The sequence below is a fragment of the Dendroctonus ponderosae genome, unplaced genomic scaffold, assembly GCF_020466585.1.
Source record: "Dendroctonus ponderosae isolate FM_Combo_2020 unplaced genomic scaffold, Dpon_F_20191213v2 Dpon_F_20191213_9, whole genome shotgun sequence".
Taxonomy (NCBI): Eukaryota; Metazoa; Arthropoda; class Insecta; order Coleoptera; family Curculionidae; genus Dendroctonus; species Dendroctonus ponderosae.
In genome coordinates, this window is record NW_026019116.1 from 2,175,980 (window position 1) to 2,198,340 (window position 22,361).

General features: G+C 34.1%; 1 long non-coding RNA gene across 2 annotated transcripts in view; it reads right to left on the reverse strand.

Annotated features, from left to right (window-relative positions):
* Window positions 1–22,361, reverse strand: part of LOC109539928 — a 59,868-nt gene that overhangs the window by 36,756 nt on the left and 751 nt on the right. The window lies entirely within an intron of this gene.

The following is a 22,361-nucleotide window of genomic DNA, read 5'->3' on the forward strand; positions in this document are numbered from 1 at the left end:
ACCGGAGTTGAAGGTATTTGTTTTCCTCAGAGTTGCTTCCGAACATATTCGCTCTTCAGCTGATTGCAGTTTTTACTTCAGTAAACTGAAGAAGCTTTAACGTATTGAATAACTAGTAACTCTCGATCGTTGCCTTCAATGCCCATTAATTTTGTTCACTGTTCTTATGCTGTCGTACTGTTCGTTGGCCTCTAAACTGGCGTCAGAACGCACTTTTTACATCATTTGTGGGTTTAAGAAAATGGCTATTATTGAACCCAATCTTAATTAGTAATCCCATTTACAGTTATAAAACTTTGGCAAAAATTAATTTTCAAATTAAGTCCACGCAGCAAAAAACTAACCACTTCTAAATTTGATTGCTTGTTTCTAGGTTTGTAACCAGTTGAAGAAAGCTTCTATGAAAGTTCCATAAATATCGATTTTCGATTGGTAAAAGTGCCACTTCAAAGTCGTGTCTCTGTGCCTTTTAATCCCCCATAATGAATGTTCTCCCTTTGAAAAAATGGAAACGAAAGGCAGTTGTGATTTTTAATTGCAAATTTATGAATGTGTCGTATCTGGGATAAAAGCGAGCGAAACGGACGTTGATCACGCAAACATAAACGAAATTTATGGCGTTTTATGCATTTTATGAGCTCAGATTTTGCGCTCCTATGCAATTTTCTAATTAGCTCAAGTGTTTCATTGACACGTGCGTGAAATAACACGCCCTTAGGTCAACTGCCATAAACCGATTATATTATGATGTTATTAAAGGTCGACAATTCTATCAACTCAATTGAAAGGTTAGGCGTACGCCAGTGGTGCACAACAGACGAAAACCAACAAAAACCAACTAACATTGCGCCAATGAAATGGGAAAAAGAGGAACCGTTGCGATGATAAGTTTATCGATATCACTTTATGAAATGCTAGACAAGCCTTTGATCTGCTTAATAGTGTTTGGTGCTAACTGCTGAATTATTTGATGTTGCTTTCTACTAAAATAAACTTGTCAGAAAGCACACAAATATTGCCAAGATAAAAAGGTCGGCCAGTTCGTGCAGATGGGAATCGGGCTCGGAATGTTCACAAGTTTTCGATTCGACATCGTTCCGGAAAAGTTTAGAAACTCTGCTTGCTATGAAGCTATTGATAAACAAATCTGTGATAGTCACATCAAAATGTCGACTAAAGGCGAATAAATCGAAGCAAAAAATTAGGATTCAGTCGAATGATGGAAGCTTAAGAAAAATTCGAGTTAAATTTAATAAAAACCATCCAGGGCTTTCTCCACAGTTCAATTTTCTCGGAGAATCCCCGCTCGCTTAAAAGATTTCCATCGCCATTGCAACTTCGGCAGGGAAATGCTGTTGATTTAGCCTTTATTCGACTCTCAAAAATTCCCAATTCGTCCCTAAACCATTACGCTTTGGGGTGATGGATTGGGCATGGCGGAAGGAAACATCCACGACTTCCTCTCCATTTCCCCAGCGGAGAAAAAAATGGAAAATCCACATTGGCGGCAAAAGAATAAAAAACAGTCGATTTATTACATTGTGCCCAAGTGATTAAACAGTTGCCCAACCGAAAACAACGGTAAGAACGATCATGGAACGTGCAACTTGTTTGCCAAAGACCCAGAATCTAACACCCGACTCTTTGTTTAAGCTTTACCATTGAGGTGGCCGCTAGTCGGCAGATATCAAAGATCGCGGTAAATTATAGGGTTTGGAATAGTCAATATTTTTTCAGGGTGTTTAAAAAGTAGCTGTTTTCATAATTACCCGAATTAGGTCGTGTTGGTACAAGCTAATAACCTGTTATTACCTGCCGGCATTTACTAATAGGAACGATACGGCAGTGTGTGTGTAATTTGTGCTTTATTAAATTTAGTCATGTTTGACGTTTAATTATGACTATTAAACATTTGAAACAGTAATAAAGCGGCTTTTATTAGAACAGTCGCTGAACTGGAACCAGTTGTGGGATTTAACAGGATTTGCTTATAAGCCATAACACAGCAAATACTCAAAAGGAAAGCAAGCATTGCCTTCCTTTGAAAAATTTCCGAACTATCAACACTGGTATTAGCAAAAAAGACAAAAGATTCCCAACGAACTAAAGATCTAAAATCCCTACGGAAGAAACTGATGTTTTCTAATAGCAGAAATTAAGCGTCCTAACACATGTGTGCAACAGTATCGACGACAAAAAACAAACGGCAAAGTAATGTGCAGATCAGAATTTCATGAAACATACATAAAGAACTCGAGCAGAAAGAAATACACAACAAAACATACAAAAAGCCAGAGAGAACATTGAAGAAAATTAAAGAGCAACAAGGAAACAAACTCCTTCTAAACTGAGACTAACGAAGAATTTAAATGTTAGCCAGGCAAAGAAAAAATCCATGTAAACATGCCAAATGCCAAAACAAATTCATCTTTTTTTCTTGTAAAAAACGTAGTTGCATTGCAACTGGAATACTCAAAAAGAGAACTATTTAAGGGCTAATCCTTCTAGGGATATGTGATGCATGTGCCGAGCGAAAGCAGCCGAATTCAAATGAGCTCGTATTTTGTAATGTAATCAGTTGAGTTTGTTTCAGCTGAAAATGAGCAACACACTTGGCATAAATGTTTTTAAATTGGTCGTATGCAGTTTACCACTGTTGCATGGAAAAGCGAATAATATAACCATTAATAATAACGCTTTATTGGACAGTGGAGGGTATCCATTCGTGCATGTACGATTAGTGCCATCCTGTGTAAAACTGCGAGGATTTGAATGTGAAGATTTATGCGAGGAGCGTAGGTAAACCATTCTATATTAAGACATCCAAATAAAACCATAGACATTGTGGGAAATGTATGATTTTACCGCATTTTTAATTGATTAAACCGCAAAAATATTTAAAAGATAGACATAAAACTGGCTACAAAGTACTACCAGAAAATTCCTCCTGAAAAACAGCTCGAAGAAACGAACCTATAAATAAGATTTAAATTTCAAGCCCTGATATTGACACCTTAAGGCTCTAAAGGAGGCACATTAAAAGCTGCTGAGGGCTAATTTCGAAACTTTTAGCAGCAATCAAAATAGCACCAAATTGGCCGTATAGAAGAGGTGTAGAGCGTCTCTTCGAACGAAGTACGTTAAATATTAATTATTAATATTATTTTTATATCAATAACAACCTCACTCCCTAGTTTAGATGTTTTTTTCTTTTGCGATTAAACCAAGAAACGCGAAGTTTGCTTCAAGTGCTCGCATTCTACAAAATACAAAATAAATATCCGTTTTTCTTCAGAATTAATTATTAAATATAAATCACTAAAAACCACCCGCAATCAGGTAAGACGTTGTTACTGAAAAATAAATTTCCGTCAGTTTTATTGGGTGAAACCCTCCAAAACAAGATTACTATAAACACAAATACTTTCCCAAACATGTTAAATACATTGTATCCAATACAAATCGGAAACCGGAATCGGAAAAAGGGTACAGAGTTGGTTAAAAGGGGGAAAAGTTGTGCAATTAAAACACTAATAAAATGGGGCTTTTGGTACGAGTTTTTCTTTATAAACTGACTCGAAACAAAACACAATTTTCGAATTTCTATAGCTGGCATGTCCCAAAAATTGTGCAATGCATTCGAACACATATACAAGGTGTCAAACAAACATAACGCGTGTCTATTAAAAACAGAATTCCAAAGACCAAAATATAGGCTTCTATAAAACGCTTCTTTTAAACGATTAAATCACTGAAAAACTAAGGACCATTAAAGTATACATTAAAGTTTGTATTTTTAGCACTGTATCATAAAGACACAAGAAAACTTGTTCCTGATGACATAAACTAAAAAAAAGATACTTTGGTTGAACTGCTGGAAAAAAACCAAAAAAGGGTTTCAAAATTTCAACAGTAAGTTTAAAGTAAAAAAAATTAATACATTTTAGTGTCCAAAAACTTTATCGACATTTTGCTCGTTTTCAGCTAAAATCGTCCCAAAAAGCCGAAAATTTCTGTTCTCCGGAAAAGTGTCGCTCTGATTCTTTTTCTGCTTTGAAAATAGCAATTTTTACATTAAACAAGGAATAATTGGAGGCACTTAAATAGTTTAAATCGGACATAAAATGATGGCAGGACTTTCACTTCTTAAGCCTATTTGGAGAATAAAGGCCAGAAAGCGACGCTCAAAGAAATATTTTGCAAGACCAGACAAATTCGGATTCCAGATTCAACTTTTTGGAATAAATTAAGCACAAAATGAGCCCCATAGCGATGGGCGTTTTTTTCATCAGCAGTTTCTACTTTAGATAAAATCTGTATTTTTTTTAAATTGGATTGATAAAAAGTGATTAGTAAAGCGTATTTAAACTGATGATTGAAAAAATGTTTTTCAGATCTTCAGATCCAACAGACAATGGTTCATTATATCGATGTTAAACAAAAATTTCGGTAAAAAATTTTCGCTGTTCTTCAGTTAAACTTGCAAAGTTTCTGAAAACAGTTTGGTGTCTTTATCTTTCAAGGTGTTAAAAATATGAGCATTAATAGGTGAAAGCTGATCGGTTCCTTGCTTAAACAACAAAATGAGTTTCAAAGACAAAATTTCATGGAGCTTGAAGTGGTTCCGCATTTGCACCGGAAATAACCTCAAAAGCTTATTTAATAAAGCTATTTTCAGACTTTTTTTTGATAGGAACTTGTACAGCGTGATTCCTCATAAGTTTAGTAAATAAGTAAGTATGTAAGTAAATAGCAATACGACAAACAAATAATAGAGAAAATAACAATATTTTTTGCTACTATGTATTTAAAAAATAATTAAAGCAATGAGATTTAAATAAGTGATTATTCATTTGACATCCATTTAGCTCTATACATTTCGTATAATCAATTCCAATTTTATCTAAAACGTTTTGAATAAATTGATTACGCGTCATATTAATATTGATCTATTCTAAGGTGTAAATCATCAACATTTGTAGCTGGACTTACAACACCATATTCTTTAAATAACTCCAAAGAAAGAATCAAGTGTTAAGTCAGGGCGATTAGGAGGCCATACAACCATAACCAGCGCGTTCAGTCCAGATTCAAAGTTTTCATTTAGAAAAAGGGCTACCGAGCAAACGTTGTGTGGTGGATAAAACATTTAATTATTAATTTTCATTAACAAAAGTTGTTCCCTTCTTTCTTCTTTCCAGTTTGACGTTCGTTAAAATTCACCGTTCTTCTTTTCCAGAATCTTCAATCCAGAAAAGACAAGGACCAGAAGTTTGAGTTTGGATATGGAGTTTGAGTTTAGATATGGAGTTTGCATGCAAAACCCAGGCTAAGGTTATTAGTGAATTTTCCAACTCTGTCTATCTTGTTGAACAAGTAAGTTTTTATAAAAAGCGTTGTTACTACAGAAGTTAAATAAAGATCCTGCAATGCATAGGAAATGATGATCCAGTGGCGTCGACTGGCACCGAAGAAGCTGACTAAAATGTACGAAAAAAATAACAAAAAGTGCGCTAAGTAAAAGCCGGGGATCGAAAGGAAAACAAACAATCGAGAGTATTTATTTGACGCGAGTATACTGGCGGGTTTCCATTAGGTTTTCTACATGGCACTTGGGGATTTGTTTTCGGTAAAACGACAAAACGCAGGCCTGCGGCATCCGCGGACGGATTTATGGAGGTTAATGAAAACAGACATCGGCCTCATTGTGAGAACAAACGCCGATCGACGGGAATTCTCTTCGCTCCTGGATTTCGAAATCTCGATGGTTACGCGAGAATGTAGTAGGAAAGATGGTAAAAAATCGGCCTTAATGAGCCCATAAGAAAGTAAGCAAAAACGAATACAAAGCGGACTGGGAAATGACGCAGACTTGCGTGACTGAGGGCGTTCAGTCAAAAGGGGGTTTGCCACTGTATCAAAGGGCCCCAACGGACAGACAGTCCGTTGTTTTAGGGCTCTTAGGAATAATTTCGCTTCGCAAATGTTTCCAGAGTAGGTTTCTCTGTTGCCGTTAAACGGGGGTTGAAGCTATTAACCAAAGATTCTTCCGAGAGAAAAAAAAACCATTCGTTTCAATAAAGCCACTAAATGAGAGCGAATAAAACCTTCATCTAGCTGCGTATAACATTCTTTTAATACTATCCTGATAGGTTTCTTAGCGCGACATTATTGCCAACAAAAACAGAAAAGCAATTAAAGCATTCATACCATCACAAATTGCCACAGATAGACAAATATTTACTCAGACGGGCCCACCGCGTTAACAAGCATCTTATGGCGAAAACATTTTACAAGAAACACGAAAGACAAGAGCAAACTAAACACTCAACGAGCCCAGTCTGGAAGGTTGCGTTCGATGAGCACAGATTCAGTGTTTTCGAAGTAGTCTCAAATTATGTTGATGGGAATTGATTAGCATGCAAAAAACAACACCATAAGGACATTGGAGGATTTATGGAATGGAAATCTGATGACTTTTGCCAGTGTTTGTGTTTGCTTTCTAGCGACTAATCAAACTTTCCTTTATGCAACCCAAGGCCAAGCCAGTATTTTCGTTTATACAAAGTGTTTCCGTAGAAAATGCCGGAATGGGAACTCCAGAACTCATCCAAACTTAATGTTTTACTCAAGTCAACAGGAACTGACAAGGAATATGCAATTTCCAAGCAAACAGGTTTGCATATTTTGGAAAGTTTCAAGCATTCACATTTCTTTCATACTTGAAACTGTTGTTTCCATATGAGTTGAATCTTAAATGTGAAGAAAGTCTAGATTGAAGAATTGGAGAAATCGCACAAAGTACCATCGTTAAAAAAGTTCTTCTTTCCACTCTCCTTTCTGCTTTACTTCCCACTGGGCAGCGGTGCCTGTAGAGCTTGTTTTTTCGTAATAATTTATTAATTTCTTATTTTATCCAGAAAATAAATTGCAAACTTATAACTGAAAGGGCAACATCAACAATGTAAACCACCCTCTAAAAATGCTTAAATATTGGCAAAGAATAATTCAAAATCGAAGCATTTTCTACTTATAACTTTCCACACACCACTGGCTTTTGAAAAAATAAATGACAAACTTAGACCTGCATAAACAACCACAAAACCTTCTCGCAGGTTCTAAAAAAATCCAGAATATAGCCTGACGGAGTCTTAAATTCGATGCATTTTTAATTTGTAAAACAGACCACACCCAACAAAATCCATACAAAAGTCATTCTCAAATTTAACTGGTTTCTGAAGAAATAACTATTCAACTCCGACCCACATAAATAAGTGCAAAATGCAAAAAAAAATGTAAATTTAAATAAATAAAATCTAAACGGTTTCCAATTATACCTAGAGCAGAATTTGCTTTACAAATGCGATACACAGGCGAGTGTCCACCTTTGTAAGCTCCTACGAAAACATAAGTCAAACGGCCTTCTTAAAAATTCGCGAAGCCCACAGGCAAGTTCGAAAATTATTTAAAAATTGCCTGATTATTATTGGTAGTCGAAACTTTTGCCACTTACAACGCAGACTTTACCCTACAAAAATAGCACAAGCAAATCAGGTCACTTAGTGTATTCCGCTATAAATAAATGACAAACTGCGGCCTGTTATTAATGCCATGCAATAAAAATTACCTAATTATGATTGAAAATCGAAACTCCGTCCAGTTATGGAACGGATTTTTTCCTATACAATGCATCAAACATCGAGATCCTCTTCTTTCGCAAATTACAGAAAAAAAAATAATGATAAAATACGTCCTGCAAAAACCAAGCACAAGAATCAAAGGCAATTTTGAAAAATTCTTGGAAATTGCTTCATGATCAATGAAATTCGAAATGTTTTCCATTTGTAAATCGGACGTTGCGCTACAAAACTCATACAAACGAAACTCTGGTCCCCTAATTGGATTTAAAAAAAATGCGTAAAAAGCACAGCAATCTTGCAAACCAAACGCAATTTTGAAAAACTGTCAAAAATTGCCTAATGATGACTGAAAATCTTCTTGACTTGACCACCAATTTTGACTTTTGCACTGAGCAAGTTACAGAAAAACTCCGCCCCACCAAAAACAACACACAAACCAGGTACGAATTTGAAATATTCTTAAAATGTTCTGATTATAAAAATCGAAACTTTGGTCACTTATAAAACAGACTTTGCCCTACAGAGTGCATACCAAAGCGCTTCTCTCGTGTCGTTACTCGCGAAATCATAAATAAATAAATGATCAACTTGGACCTGTAAAAACAACCAAACGCAAGTTTGAAAAATTATCAAAAATTTCCTGATAATGAGTGAAAATTCAAACTTTCTATGTAAGTAGAAGGCACCTTGCCCTACAGAATCAATCAACAACAGACGTTAGCACTTTAGGAATTACAAAGATAATTAATGTTATACTTCGACCTGCAAAAAACACCACGAAAGCCAACCAAAGTTTTGAAAAATTGTCAAAAATTGCCAGATGATGATTGAGAATCAAAACTGTGTCCACATATGGAATCAACGTTGTTCTACAAAGTACATTAAAAACTTAATTTTTATCTTCATAAGTGACAGCGCAAATAAATGCTAAACTCCGGCCTACAAAAACCAGTGCGAAACGCAAATTCAATTTTGTAAAATTTTTCAAAAATTGCCTGATGATGGATGCATCCAGAATTGACTATTAGACTTCGCATTTTTCAAAGCAAATAAATGCAAAACTCTGAGCTACAATAAACCAGCACGAAAATCAGACGAATCAGAAAATGTTCAAAATATCTAGACATTTTCCTGATGATGACTGAAAATCGCAACTTCTGCAACTGACTTATGACATACTTTTTCCTACAAAAGACATGAAAAACCTATTCTTTCGGATGAATTGATTCTTTCGAATAAATTTTCTTGGGAAAATTACAGAAGAACTCCGACCTACCAAAAACTTTCGAAAAATTTTCGAAAATGTTCTCATGATAAAAATCGAAACTTTTGTCACTTCATAAAACAGATTTTGCCCTACAGAGTACATAGCAAATCAATTATCTCGCTCGAAGGTTCCTAAATATATTCCTATATAACTCCGGCCTGCAAAAACAACCAATCGCAATTTTCAAAAATTGCCAAAAATTTCCTGATGATGGCTGAAACTTCAAATTTTTTCTAAACATAGGTAGAAGGGACTTGCCCTGCAGAATCCATCAACAACTGCCTTTCTCACTTTAGAAATTACAAAGAAAATCAAAGTTATACTTCGACCTGCAAATGCCACCACGGAAACCAGCGAAAGTTTATAAAATTTGTCAAAAATTGCCAGATGACGAGTGAAAATCAAAACTGTGTCCACTTATAAAATCAACATTGCAGTACAAAGTACATTAAAATTAATAAAAGCAAATAAATGCTAAACTCCGGCCTGCAAAAACCAATACGCAAATCAGATGCAATTTTCTAAAGTTTTTCGAATATTACCTGATGATGCTGAAAATCGAAACTGACAGACTGATGACAGACTTTGTACTACAAAATGAAACAACGATGAAAATTGTCTTCAACAATGAAAAAGCGACTCTTTTGCTTGAGTAGTTCCGAAACAAATAAATGATAAACTCCGGCCTACAAAAGCAATCACAAAAATCCGACGCAATTTTAAAAAATTTATCAAAAATAGCTTGATGGCGACTGAAAAGGAGACTTTGTCCTATAAAACACATGAAAAATCGAGTATTTCACTTTTCATGCCAAATAAATGCAAAAATCTGACCTGGAAGAAACCAGTACTAAATCAAACGATTTTTTCAAAAATTCTTGATCCTCATGATGACTGGAAGCCGATACTTTTGTCACTTATAAAACAGACTTTGCCCTTCAATATACATGTAAAAGCGACTCTCTCACTTCTCTATTTCCTCAATAAATAACCAGAAAGCAATTTGGTAAACCAAATGTTAACTCGAATTTTTGCCTGTAAGTGAAAATGTTCCTTTCTTGCTTGAAAGTGAAACCTAGTTGCTGGTCTGCTTAATATTACGTTTTAAAAGTCAATAAAATACTACTAGTTGGCAAGGACAAAAAATTGAAGAATATTTTAAAAAATACCCGATTGGCCCATTCAAACAACGCCAGCCGGCACCATCTTTCTACAATTTTGTTCATCTTGTCTACCAACGACACCTTTTAGTACTGTCTGTTAATACCTTGGCTTGAAACAGTTATTCGTGGTAGAAGTAACTCCATTTGTCGTTGGTGGAGGAAACAAGTTTTCTTGGAGCGTTGGTGATTTGTAATTCTGTTCAGGTGTACACCTACGTCATTAAGAAGTTTTTAGACATTCATGTTTTTAAACCCGAATTGATTATTTTGCAATTCCCGACAGAAGCTGTCCAATTCGAGCCGAACTAATTACGATCTTTACGCAATTAAATTGGTTTTGATGTGAAAAATAAGTACATCTCGTTAATAAAAGTATGGCAATAAAAACACACAACAACACCTTATGGTAAGGACTGATTTAGTGTATGAAAAATTAACAAAAAACCTAACTCATTAGCAAAAAGGGGCCGCTTTGTTCTCCGACACATCTGTGGCAAAATGTCATAAGGCACCATAAATAACAGTCTATCATTAAAGGGCACACACAAGATAGCCATCCATCAAGCTGATGAGAAAACCCTTCTTTTTTCCTTTGCACCACATTTTCCCGGATAAACTCAAACGGATAAAATATTGCGCTACGTCAGACGTTTTATTCATAGCCATTTGGGCGTTACAAAATTTGGATTATTAATTTTTTAGTATCAATTTAAAGTGACACGATAATCCCGTCCACAACCCTATAAAAAACAACGCTTTTGAATGCCCGCACAGGCCTTTTTACTTCCGGATATCAAGCGGAAATTTACTTTGGAAACAATTTTAAAGAGAACTAACTAACTGTAAGGAGCGTGAAAAAACTGATTAATTATATTTAAGCTCAGCTTAGCGGAGATATAAATAAAGTTTTTATATTTGAGCTTTAGAGCCTTTACATGAAATATTGGTAGTACCGGGAACATTTAAATTTTACAATTTTATGGAGTGGAATCACTTACATTTCCAAATTTTCCAATGAGATTGAATGAAGAAGAATAGAATATAAAAGCAAACTTGCCTGAAAACAACTGAAGCACCTTGTACAGAGTCAGAGAGTCACTCCTTGATATTTGATCTAATTTATTTTCCATCGTCACCTTAATCATTCATAATTTCTATCCACTTTTCCTTCTTTCCATTTTCCGTTAACTCAACCTTTGAAAAGTGAACATTTGATAGTATGTAGATACTTCGGTCGCTTCTAATTCAAGGGAAGTTAGATTGATAACATTTTGTTTGGGACTGTTGCTTATTGAATATTAATTAATACGTCCGACTGTCTGTTTTATGATCATCCACAATCATCAGTTGGGACTTTGAATTCTAACACCAGCAAACTTCCTGTTTGTCCCGTATGGAGTAGATGCATCTAAACTGGCAATATCCGCATCACTTCCCAAACTTGCCTAATTTCACATCACCCATCCATATTAACCGGGAGAAATTTCCATGTGAAAGCTGTCGGTGCCTGGGGGTCTTTCCTTCCTGAATTGGGCATTCGCGGTTCTCGGTGCAGAAACGAAATAATAACAAAACTCACTTATGCAGGATCATTTTAATATTCCTGGAGCGTCTAAAAACCCGAAAATCCCTCTGCATTCCCGTCACGAGGCATTCTTTGAATAGGAGCCGACCGGGCGCCCCTTTCTTGCACAAAAGTGACGCCAGTGCCCTTTTGTACTCGCGACAAACCACTTGAATGTTCCTCCTCAGTGCGAATTTTCTCACGGGGATCCTCACGCTGGCAAAAAGGAATTTGAGGGACGAAATTTTAAATGCCTCCTTCGAGCATACTCTGCCTCAAACATGTTTTATATCCAACAAATCCTTATACGCGTTTGCGAATCTTTCAATTAGCCCCCAGTTGGACCCGACAAAGGGAACGGTTCTCTATTGGAAAGCGGCTTCAAATTTTGCCAGCTTTTCACCAAATTCCCGCTTTTTTTGTCCGAGTCATTTTTCGGATATTCATTTCCTGTGCCAGCTTTTATGCCTTATCGCCGATTTTCGGTTGAGTGGCTTTTTGCGAATAAAAATCATATCGGCATTTATTTTGCTGCTTTTCTATAGCGGCCCGCCGCCGTTCCATTCAAAACTCAAGCTGAAAGGCGTTTCCGATTGGTTTGAGAATTTAATAACAATCTCGCTTATTAAATTTAATTCGCTTTTCACAAAGCAAATTTCGCAAGATGCCACAGCAAATCAGTAAATTTCGTGGATGCTTTGCGTGACAAATGGATATATCCATCTACTACCCCCATACAATCACTCACGTCCTTAATAAATGATATTCGCACCCAACACAGCTGCGGTAAACGAGAAACAGAAGCAACCGGCAAAGAAACGATGTTTTTTTTGTGTAATTATGTCTTAAGTTATGGGCTTCTTGTTGCCGCATAATTAGGAGTTTACGCCCTATTACAGAGTAATCGTCCAAAGAGAATTGTTCCTGGAAGCTTGCAGAAGGCGAGAGAGCCTCCGTTGATGGTTAATGTTTTATACATCAAACCGAGAGTTGCAGACAAACTGCCCAAAATAACATAAATGAATAGCTCATTCAGTTTGTAGCGGTAGAAAAAAACATCGTTTTTTCTAGCTATATATGTTATGCGATTTGACTATCTAAGCAGGGAATCATTGGCCAACTTCTGGAGAAGTTAAAAATTCATGTTGATTGGGCAGAAGGCGAAAAACGAAATTGAATGTTCATTTCTTAAGTATGTAGAAAAGTAAAAGTACAAATATGAAAAAACTGAAATAAAAGTGAGCTGAAACCTAAAACCTGCTTCAAAACTGGACATTTTTCTCATAAATATTGCATCTAGATACCATCCTGAGCCATTAGAATACCAATGAAAATATAGGTACAAAAAGTTCCTCAAAAACCAAGTTATTTTTTAGATAAATTAGGTATAAAAGAGTTTATTGATAATGACGACTGAAACTCGAAACTTTGTCCACATATAGAAGAAGCTTTGTCCTGTAGAACCCATGGAAAATCGACTATTCCACTTTTCATAGCAAATAAATGCAAAACTCTGACCTGCAAGAAACCAGCAGACGTGATTTTAAAATTTCTTGACATTTGCCTGATGATGCCTGAAACTCAAAACTTTTGCAACTTATATGACAAACTTTGTTCTACAAAATATATGAAAAAACGACTCTTTTGCTTGACTAGTTCCTAAAAAAAATCACAAAAATCCAACGTAGTTTTGAAAAATTCTTCAAATACTGCCTGATAACGATTCAAAATCTAAACTTTGTCCACATATTGGAAGCGAATGGAAAATCGACATTTTGCTTCCGACTTTTCATAGCAAATAAATGTAAAACTCTGACCTGCACGAAATCAGACCCGATTTTCTAAAATTTTCAAATTCAATTTTTGTGCCACTTATAAAACAGACTTGCCCTTCAATGTACATGTAAAATCGACCCTCTCACTTCTTTATTTTCTATATAAATAAGTGCCAAGCAAACCTCATAAACCAAATGTAAACCCAAATTTTTTATTTTGTTTTCGGACAAATATTGCATCTATATGCCATCCTGAGCCACTAGGAAACCAATGAAAATATAGTTGCAAAAAAGCTCCTGATAAACCACGCTGTTTTTGAGATAAATTAGGCATAAAACGGTGAATTTGAAACATAATATGATTAACTAACTATAAAAAGAATAATAATAATAAGCGTAATTTATTAAAATAAAACTGAATACTTTGACATTTGAGAACTTATCCATACAAAAAAAAGACAATTTAAAAATTATTTCTTGCAAACGGCTGAATCTGTAATTTAGCCACGCAAAATGAAACACAACATATCTAAATACGAACTAATGTGCTTAAATTTATAGCAGATAAGTTGACATGAGGATCGCGATTGACTTGATTTTCTTAACTATTTCATCCAAATCAATTATTTAATACAATCAACCTGCAACCGGATCCATCACGAAATCCAAGCAAAAATAGGCATAGTCAAACTCTTCAAATTTGTAATTATAAAACTGTGGTAAGAAGCTTATGGAAATAAAAGTCAACAGTTTAATAAGAGATATTATTAATTAATATTATATATAATATAATTAATAAATCATTAATTAAAGATATATATGAAATGAAATATATTCATTGCTTTACAGTTTTCTAAATAAACTTTTTTCATCTCTTTTGTCTGTTATTATTTATTATTTGTTTTGTCCATAAAACGCGTTTTAGTTTTTTTTTCAGTTACAATAAGGAATGTTTGAATCGATCTTTCCTAAAAAAACGACTACCTGCCTAATTTCATTACAAGCACACTTAATTTGCGATTTGCAAATGTATTGCTAAACAAGCTTCCTAATAATAGAGAATTATTTTTTCAATCTTTACCACGATGAAATCGACATAATGATCTTGTATTTTTACAGTATTTTCTATTATTCAACAGAAATCCAATTGGAATTAACGGGCTTTCCATATTTTTTAAAGCATTGAACGTGTTGTTTAAACACTCAATTAATTTTTTTTAATGAGTCTGCAGTACAACTGCTCTTTTAAAAGCAACTAAAAATTATTGAAAAATTAGAATGGAAAAATATAGTTAATAACTCGAAACTTAGTTTTTAACGAAGATTTCCATAAGGGATTATCTCAACGCAAATATCCATTAATTCTTTATTGCAGAAGAATCGCACTGTATTTTGATACATTTATTTCTATCGATTATTCGAAAATATGCACAGAATTTTCCAGATTCAAAAAAACACGTGGTGTAAAATGGATGAAAGTGGTAAAACATGAATGTAGCACACAAAATATTGCTTTTTAGCGATTAAAATTGAGTCAGTTCATACAGGCAGCATTTGTTCCGGATCAGAGGTAATTTCTGTTCCTTTAAAAAAAATGTATATACAACTTTGTGCCTGATTTAAAGATAATTTTTCACGATATTCAGCTTTTTCCGACTTTTTGAACATTCGACAGATTACTAGACAGAAACAGAGAACGGTTAATTAATAATCAACTATTTTTATAAAGATGAAAGCAAAACAATGCAGAATAGAACGAGGTCACAAGTGGAAAAACAGCAAACAAGATGACTGAAAGCCGGGAACAAATGAGACAACTTTCCGAAAAATGAAAAAAAAACTACTTAGGATAACAAATGAGAATCCAATTTAAAAAGCGAAAAACTGGAATAAGCAAAATACCAAAATTTGCCTAAATTTCTTATTCACTTCAGTCAGGGCGTCCCAACGATGGAATAAAGTAAGATTGAACTTAACTGGTATTAAGGAACTGACAATTTAAAAACATGAGATTTTTCAGTTAAAAATATGCCAACTTGGACGATTATTATGGTCACCCTTTAATATAAATTTTGCATTCCAAGTGCTAATATGGTACGCCTCCGTTCCCCCGACAAATTTGAAAACTTTGTGAATAAATATGACAGGAAAATTACGATTTTATCGACACCAAGAAAATGCCAATTTATTTTATATAAGAAAAAGTAAGTAATTAAAATTTAGCGACGAATCTTTTATGACATATTCTCTATAATAGTTAATAGTTTTAAAACCAGCGCGTTTAGCACCATTATAATATTTCTTGATTGAAACTATTTTGAAAACTACACTTAAAGAACAAGAATAGGAAGAAAAGGCAGCAGCAGAAAAACTGAGCTCACATGGGCGAAAATAAATTCTTCTGCAGGGTTAAATAAGAACCTAACAAAAAACTTCATTAAGTTAATGATCAACATTTCGCAGGCGGTTGTAGAATGGTGCACCAGGCCATTTTGATTCTGTAATTCAACTTGAAGTAGGAAAAGTGGTAAAAGCGAACTAAGATAATGGAAAAACAAACAATGCTCCATAAGATTAAAGAGCCGAACATATACGTTTGACTCTGGAGTCGCAATTTGTGTTTTCGATGTTTTCGAGTAAGATCAATTAATCTTAGAGAGTTTGCGAAAAAGGCTCACAAGAGATTAACTCGGTTGCAAAAAGACAGATGTTGATGCTTGTGAAAAATTAATCCAAGAATCAAGTTTCAGAGCTTATCCAGACACTGAAAAGTTTTGAAATACTCCATTTTACAATGCAGTCTATTTGGAAAAGTCATATTATTGAGTTAATAAAGAAGTGTTTGGTCAATTTACAATAAACATAAGTAGTTACCTACTTCCAATAAATTTTGTATTTTCTTGTGTGGTTTTTCAATAAAACTGCCAAGAAAATGTATGGTTTGCAGTATGAAAAGCAATATATACATTTTATTTGGAAAACATATTAAAGCTTTTGCCATGAAACGCACACCAATATATGAAGGTTTGAAGCGTTTAGTAAGTAAATTTCAATTCACCTTGCTAGAGGGCAATGGTACGACTAACCTGGCTAAACTGGCAATATTCAAAAAGCAGGATAAAAATACGCCATTATTCGAGTTTCTAATTTTCGATCTTTATTTATTAATTAATCAAAGAAACAAATTTGTTTGTTTGTTTTCAGTTTGCTGCTCCTTATCAGTGTCCGAAAGCTTCAAGCTTTTTTGCGTCAGAAAGTTGCGATTTTATTTATACATAAACAAACGAAAATTTCTGATTCTCTTGAAATATTTCTCATACAGGGGAAATATAGATTTAGGCATTTAGACCTAAAAGTGAATACGACTAATTCTGTTGCTGCACAGTTTCACATTTAGCCTCTGAATGAAAAATCGTCCTTGCAGAAAAGCTGTCTTCAAATCAGCGAAAACAGTGCCTAACTGCAAGTGAGTCCAAGTCCAACAATTTACCATTTCCGCCACAAAATAAACACACAAATGTTTAAGGAAGATTGAATAACTTCAATCAGAATTAACAATCCTGGATGTATTAGTTTGATAAGATATTGCAATATAAGTACATATATGCAAACTACACAAGGTTCTTTTTGATAAAACCTCGATATAAATTGATGAAAGCTCAACTCTAGAATGATAATTATAAAGAAAATGAATATTTCCAATTAAAAGTTGAAAACCAAACGCAAGAAAATTATAAACTGGAACACCTTAACCAAGGCGATCTAACACCTTGATGATGATGGTGCTTTGATTTTGATTTTTCATCCATCTGCTATCTGTTCTGTTGAGTATTGGAAATAAATGTGCGTGAATGAGTGAAGATGTTCAAACATATCCTGCAAGTGGAAATAATAAAAAGCAAATAATATCAGTTAAGTACGGGTGTCAGTCCGATCGTTGACACAACTGATCGACATGTTTTTTTCGATAAAAACGAACAGACAAATGTTATCTAATCTCCAATATACGAATATGAGCTGCCTGTGCAAATATCACACTACTTTTATTATGTTCAGTGAGCTCTGCCTCGTTGATATGCTCTCCAATATAATTTACAACATTTTATTACAAAATAACACGGCTACTGTGATTTCGTTTTATGATTTATATCTATCAATGGTTTTTATTGTCAAACTACGTAAGGGTATTGTTGTTCTGTGTTTTCTATAGTAAAAGATAACGGCTGATAAAACGCTCTTTCAGACAATAGCAATTTCGCAAAAATGCAGTAGCACCCAAAGCCTTGGAATAGATCGACGATATCGCACAAATTGGCTGATTTTATTTGAAAACAATCGAAACGCCTGTATCGGGTCGGATAATGTTGTAACGCGAAAATATTTATGAATCTGCAGGTGATAGCATTTAAAACCAATCCTCAATTTGCCAACAACTGAAAACCGAGCTGTTTTCCTAGTACAAAGCTAAAACCCATTCATCCTTACGACTGCGCCAGTCCACCAGTCTGCATCCACAAGGATTAAAATTCTAGTTCACCTTCCATTCCCAATAGGCAACCATGAATGAAACTGCTAAGGCCAGATAATATCCAAAAATACCCAGCCACTATCAAAGAGCAATTGTAATTTCCCAGATAACAGTTAAAATTAGACGATATACTATCTGTGTGCGAATGGATGGAAGCTTTCAAGTGATATTAGTTTTACCAGCGGAGAATCAAAGATTTACTCAAACGCACTGAAACATTAGGGAGATTATGAAAAGCGAAAATGTGGTGGTGGAAGGACTTAAACTCCAGCAAACATCCTTTGTTAGGGCTGTCATCTCCTGGGACGCATCAACGCGTGCTTTGCATCTCAATGGATCGGTTTGGGCTCGGGTCCAACAATTTCGAATTTATCTTGGAGAAATCCGAAGGAGACTTTCGCGTGAAAACAATTCGCGAATCACATTTTAATTTTAAAGGTTTTTAAGCCCAATACCTCTAAAAAGATGTTCTCGCCTTCAACACATGATGCAAATTTAGCAAATTTGCTGTAAATATTTCTTTTGGCTGTCGTTTTAGTGGATTTTCAAGTTAACATTGGATGGAACTAAATATCAACTCTCTAAAACACTGTTTCTTGTCTAGTCAGGCTAAAATCTAACCAAATAAGCAGACAATTCTGCAATTGATAACAGTAGAGCAAGAAACAAGTGAGACACTGAAAATAACATGACAGAATCTGCGAAGTTGACGATAACTTTCAAGTATCACAAGAGTTTGAGGACGTTATTGTAAATGTCCCCAAAAATGCTAATAAAGGCAAGATATGGTTTCGGAAAGAAAAGAGAATTTTTAGAAAATATGCATAACGACATTCTGACCCGGCAACCGAAACGTTGCATGACTAATAAGCATAACGTATAACCTGAATAAACTGTTGAGCAATATGTTCATTTTATTTGCAATTTTCAAATCGGAATGTGGAAATTTTTGATACGTTGCACAGACTTACAACAAATAATTAACATATTCAAAATCAATCGTTTTATCTTATTTTACTTATATCGCCACTTGGGAACACCTCCACTTCCTTTTATTGTTTTTCGAGTATATTTTATAAATTATTTTCAGTAATTTTCAAAAGCCATTTTGTCTACGCAAAAAGATGCCCTTAGTCTAACGCTCTAATGGCAGTCGATTTCGAAGTTACTTATCATGATATGAAAAACATGACAAAAAATATTTTCTTCATTAATAAATTCGACGTCCTCGTCCTCTAGAAGAGGTATGTTTGCCTTGTAAATCCCTGATCCGATGCGGAAAGTCTTATTTGCAACTTAGTTAGAGCAAAAAAATATGTTTCTTTTCAGTTTTAAACAGTTACAAATTGATTATTTTTACGCCAATATAAAATGACATTCTTCTTTAAAACGACTAACATTAGAGCTATCGACTAAAAGAAACTTTTTCATTCAGAGAACAACGGCCTATCAAATTGGTATTTTGTCCAGTGGTGTCCAAAAAACCTACAGCCTAAATCTTGAAAAATATATGCAAAAGATAATTTTTCCATCTTAAATATTTACTCCGGACATGTTGATGTGAAAGTTTTCCTCATTTTTTACACATAAGTACACAAATAAGATTACAAATATGCTACTCAAAACCTTTGCCACTTTGTTGTTTGTTTGTGCCACTTTGCATATTTGCAAAACATATCAGAACTTTTTAATAAATTTCTGATTTAATCAAATTGTTTTAGTCATCTGAGAACTGAAAAGTCTGACTTAAACGGCACAAATGTTGAAAAAAAATCATTAAAAGTCGAACTATCACTGTGCCAACAACATTATCACCTTACAGACTTTTTTAAGAATTATATATTTTTATTTATTCGTCATTAAATTAATTTCTGTTTAGAAAGCCGAAATAATATCATAAGAAAGAAGCAATGCACTAATAGCATATTTACGACCATTGAGTTTTAAATTTATTTATAGGTAATTAGGAAAGATGATACAAACGTTATAAAGAAAACTGAGGAAACAATTTACAATAAAGAAAGAAAAATGTACCTACTAGTAACAGATTTACCCACTTTTCTGATTTTACACTTTATTTATACGAAAATAAGACATACAAAAGCGTTACAAAAGAAACTATAAAAATGACAGAGTAGGAACAGCCAAAAAATGTTTAATGGCGAAACAGAAATATTACAAACATCTTCATATATGAATTTTACGTTATGAACGTTACGTTGTTAATTATCGATTTAATATAAAAAAATGTAAAGATATGCAAAACTGAGTAAAACCCGCGCGTTTGGGGCTTGAAGCTATAATTAAAATTTGAAAAGCCACAAAGATTAAATTGCAAAGTGAACCATCATAAATTTTTAAGAGAAAGTATTGAAAACTGACGTTAAAATATAATATACGAAATGGAAACCTCGATTGATATATTGCCCACAACAGAAATCTTATTTCAACGGCAAATATTTAATAAATGCGACAACACTGAGAACGAAAGAATAAAAATATCGAAATTTCCAGTTCTGATAAGGTAGAAGCAAAAATATTAAAAATTAAGTAGCTTTCAAAGCTTGAAACTCCTTATCTTAGAAAAGGTTGCAAATTAATATCAGAGTCGTTACAATGGGCTTCTCGAAAGAGCACTTTATTTAACCCAGTTTTAATCTAAAGAGGAGACTGAACCATAAGAAAATGTATGTCTGGGAGACAATTAAAAATACCTGCCAAATCATAAGAAACATTTTTCGAGGTGTTACAAAATCACTTTTTTTCCTCTTTTGAATAGAGTTGAATTTCTAAGCTTTAAAGAGGCAAGCGAAAACTTAAAAAAACACTAGAAGAAAAATAAGACTCTCAGGTAGCGACCTTTTCAAAAATCATCGCTATAATGATTTTATTGGAAAATCCCAACCTTTAAAATGGAAAAAGCAAAAATATTACATTTTAACGGGCCCTAGAAGTTTAAAGAGCAATAGTTGCAAATATCTGATTAGTTCAAATGACATTTTCGACTAAGAAGGACATAAAACAGAACAATTCTAAAAGAAAGCAGAATTAATCTAATAATAAAATAGACATAGACATAAAATCCATTCAAGGTTTTTCAACAAAAAACCACTAAACATGATTTCGAAATAATCAATCTCTGAGGGAAAGAGTTGAAAATTAACTCAAGACAAGGTGTGTTTAGTATCAGTTGCAACACAGAAAATAAATAAAAGTTCTCGGAAAGACACACATTCGAAATAAGTAGATTGAAAGCAGCAAAAAAGTATTTTTCAAGTGATATACTGTGCCACAAAGTTGAAAAATACTCTATATAGATATGTAGATAGAGACAACCTTTATCGAAATGTCGAATTTTTTAAAGTTTGCTTTCTGTTTTTCAAGTATATTTTTCTAATCTTTTTCTACGCAAAAATATGCTCTCAGTCTACAGCTCTAATAGCAGCCGATTTACAGAAAACTGACATTTTGCCATGAAGAATATGACATAAAACGAAAAAAACTTAATATTTTAATAAATCCCAAAATAAATGACGATTTGTTCTCTGGAAGAGTTATAATGGCCTTGTTGATTCCTAATACCATAGGAAGAGCTTTGTCTTATGCAAAACTTCGTGAAATAAAAAAAACTTTAAAAAAATTTTAAACCATTGCATTGTGACACTTTTTGCTAATTTTTCCTTTATTGTTTGTGCTGTTGTTATTTTTTTTTGTGTCTAGGCTTATTCGTTTTGCCCATATAATTTTGTTCAGAATTTATGTGGCAATAAAGTATATTTTAAATTCAATTCAAATTGAGAGCCAAAATTTTAACACATTGACTTTGAACAAACTGTGTGAATCAGTCTAACAAAATTGAGCCGAAGCAAGCAAATCGCCAAAAGCCAACAAAGAGGACCAAAATTTAATAATCTCCAATAATCCAGACAGAAAATAGACTAAAGCAATAATAACACACAAAAATGTCAATCTGTAAAACCCCATTCGAACCAGAAGGAAAAACATCTTCGACATAAAAAGCCCAGGATTTATGTATCTGTGAGCGAAAATATTGACTCTCCAATGTAAACTTCTCCAGCCTAATGGACTTTTGAGGGAAAAAATGTTTTCCAATACAGGTTCAATCCGGGGGGGTTTTCTCTAGATCGAAAGTGACATCGGCATATTTTTCCTCGATGTAAACTGAAAAAGAAATGGGGGAATCACGGCCTGAATGAGAACCTTATGCCTTTTGTTATATTCGGAAAATACATAAATTTTATAGGGGGATTATGTGAGTATATCAGCTCGCATTCTGGAATTGTTTTCCTGTATTTCTTGGCACAAATTCAAATGTGTTGTTGGCTGACTTCATTCGTCTAAGGAAACAGTGCAGTCATTTAGGAAACCTTCAAATATTCGAATTACACAAGAAAACGCGGACA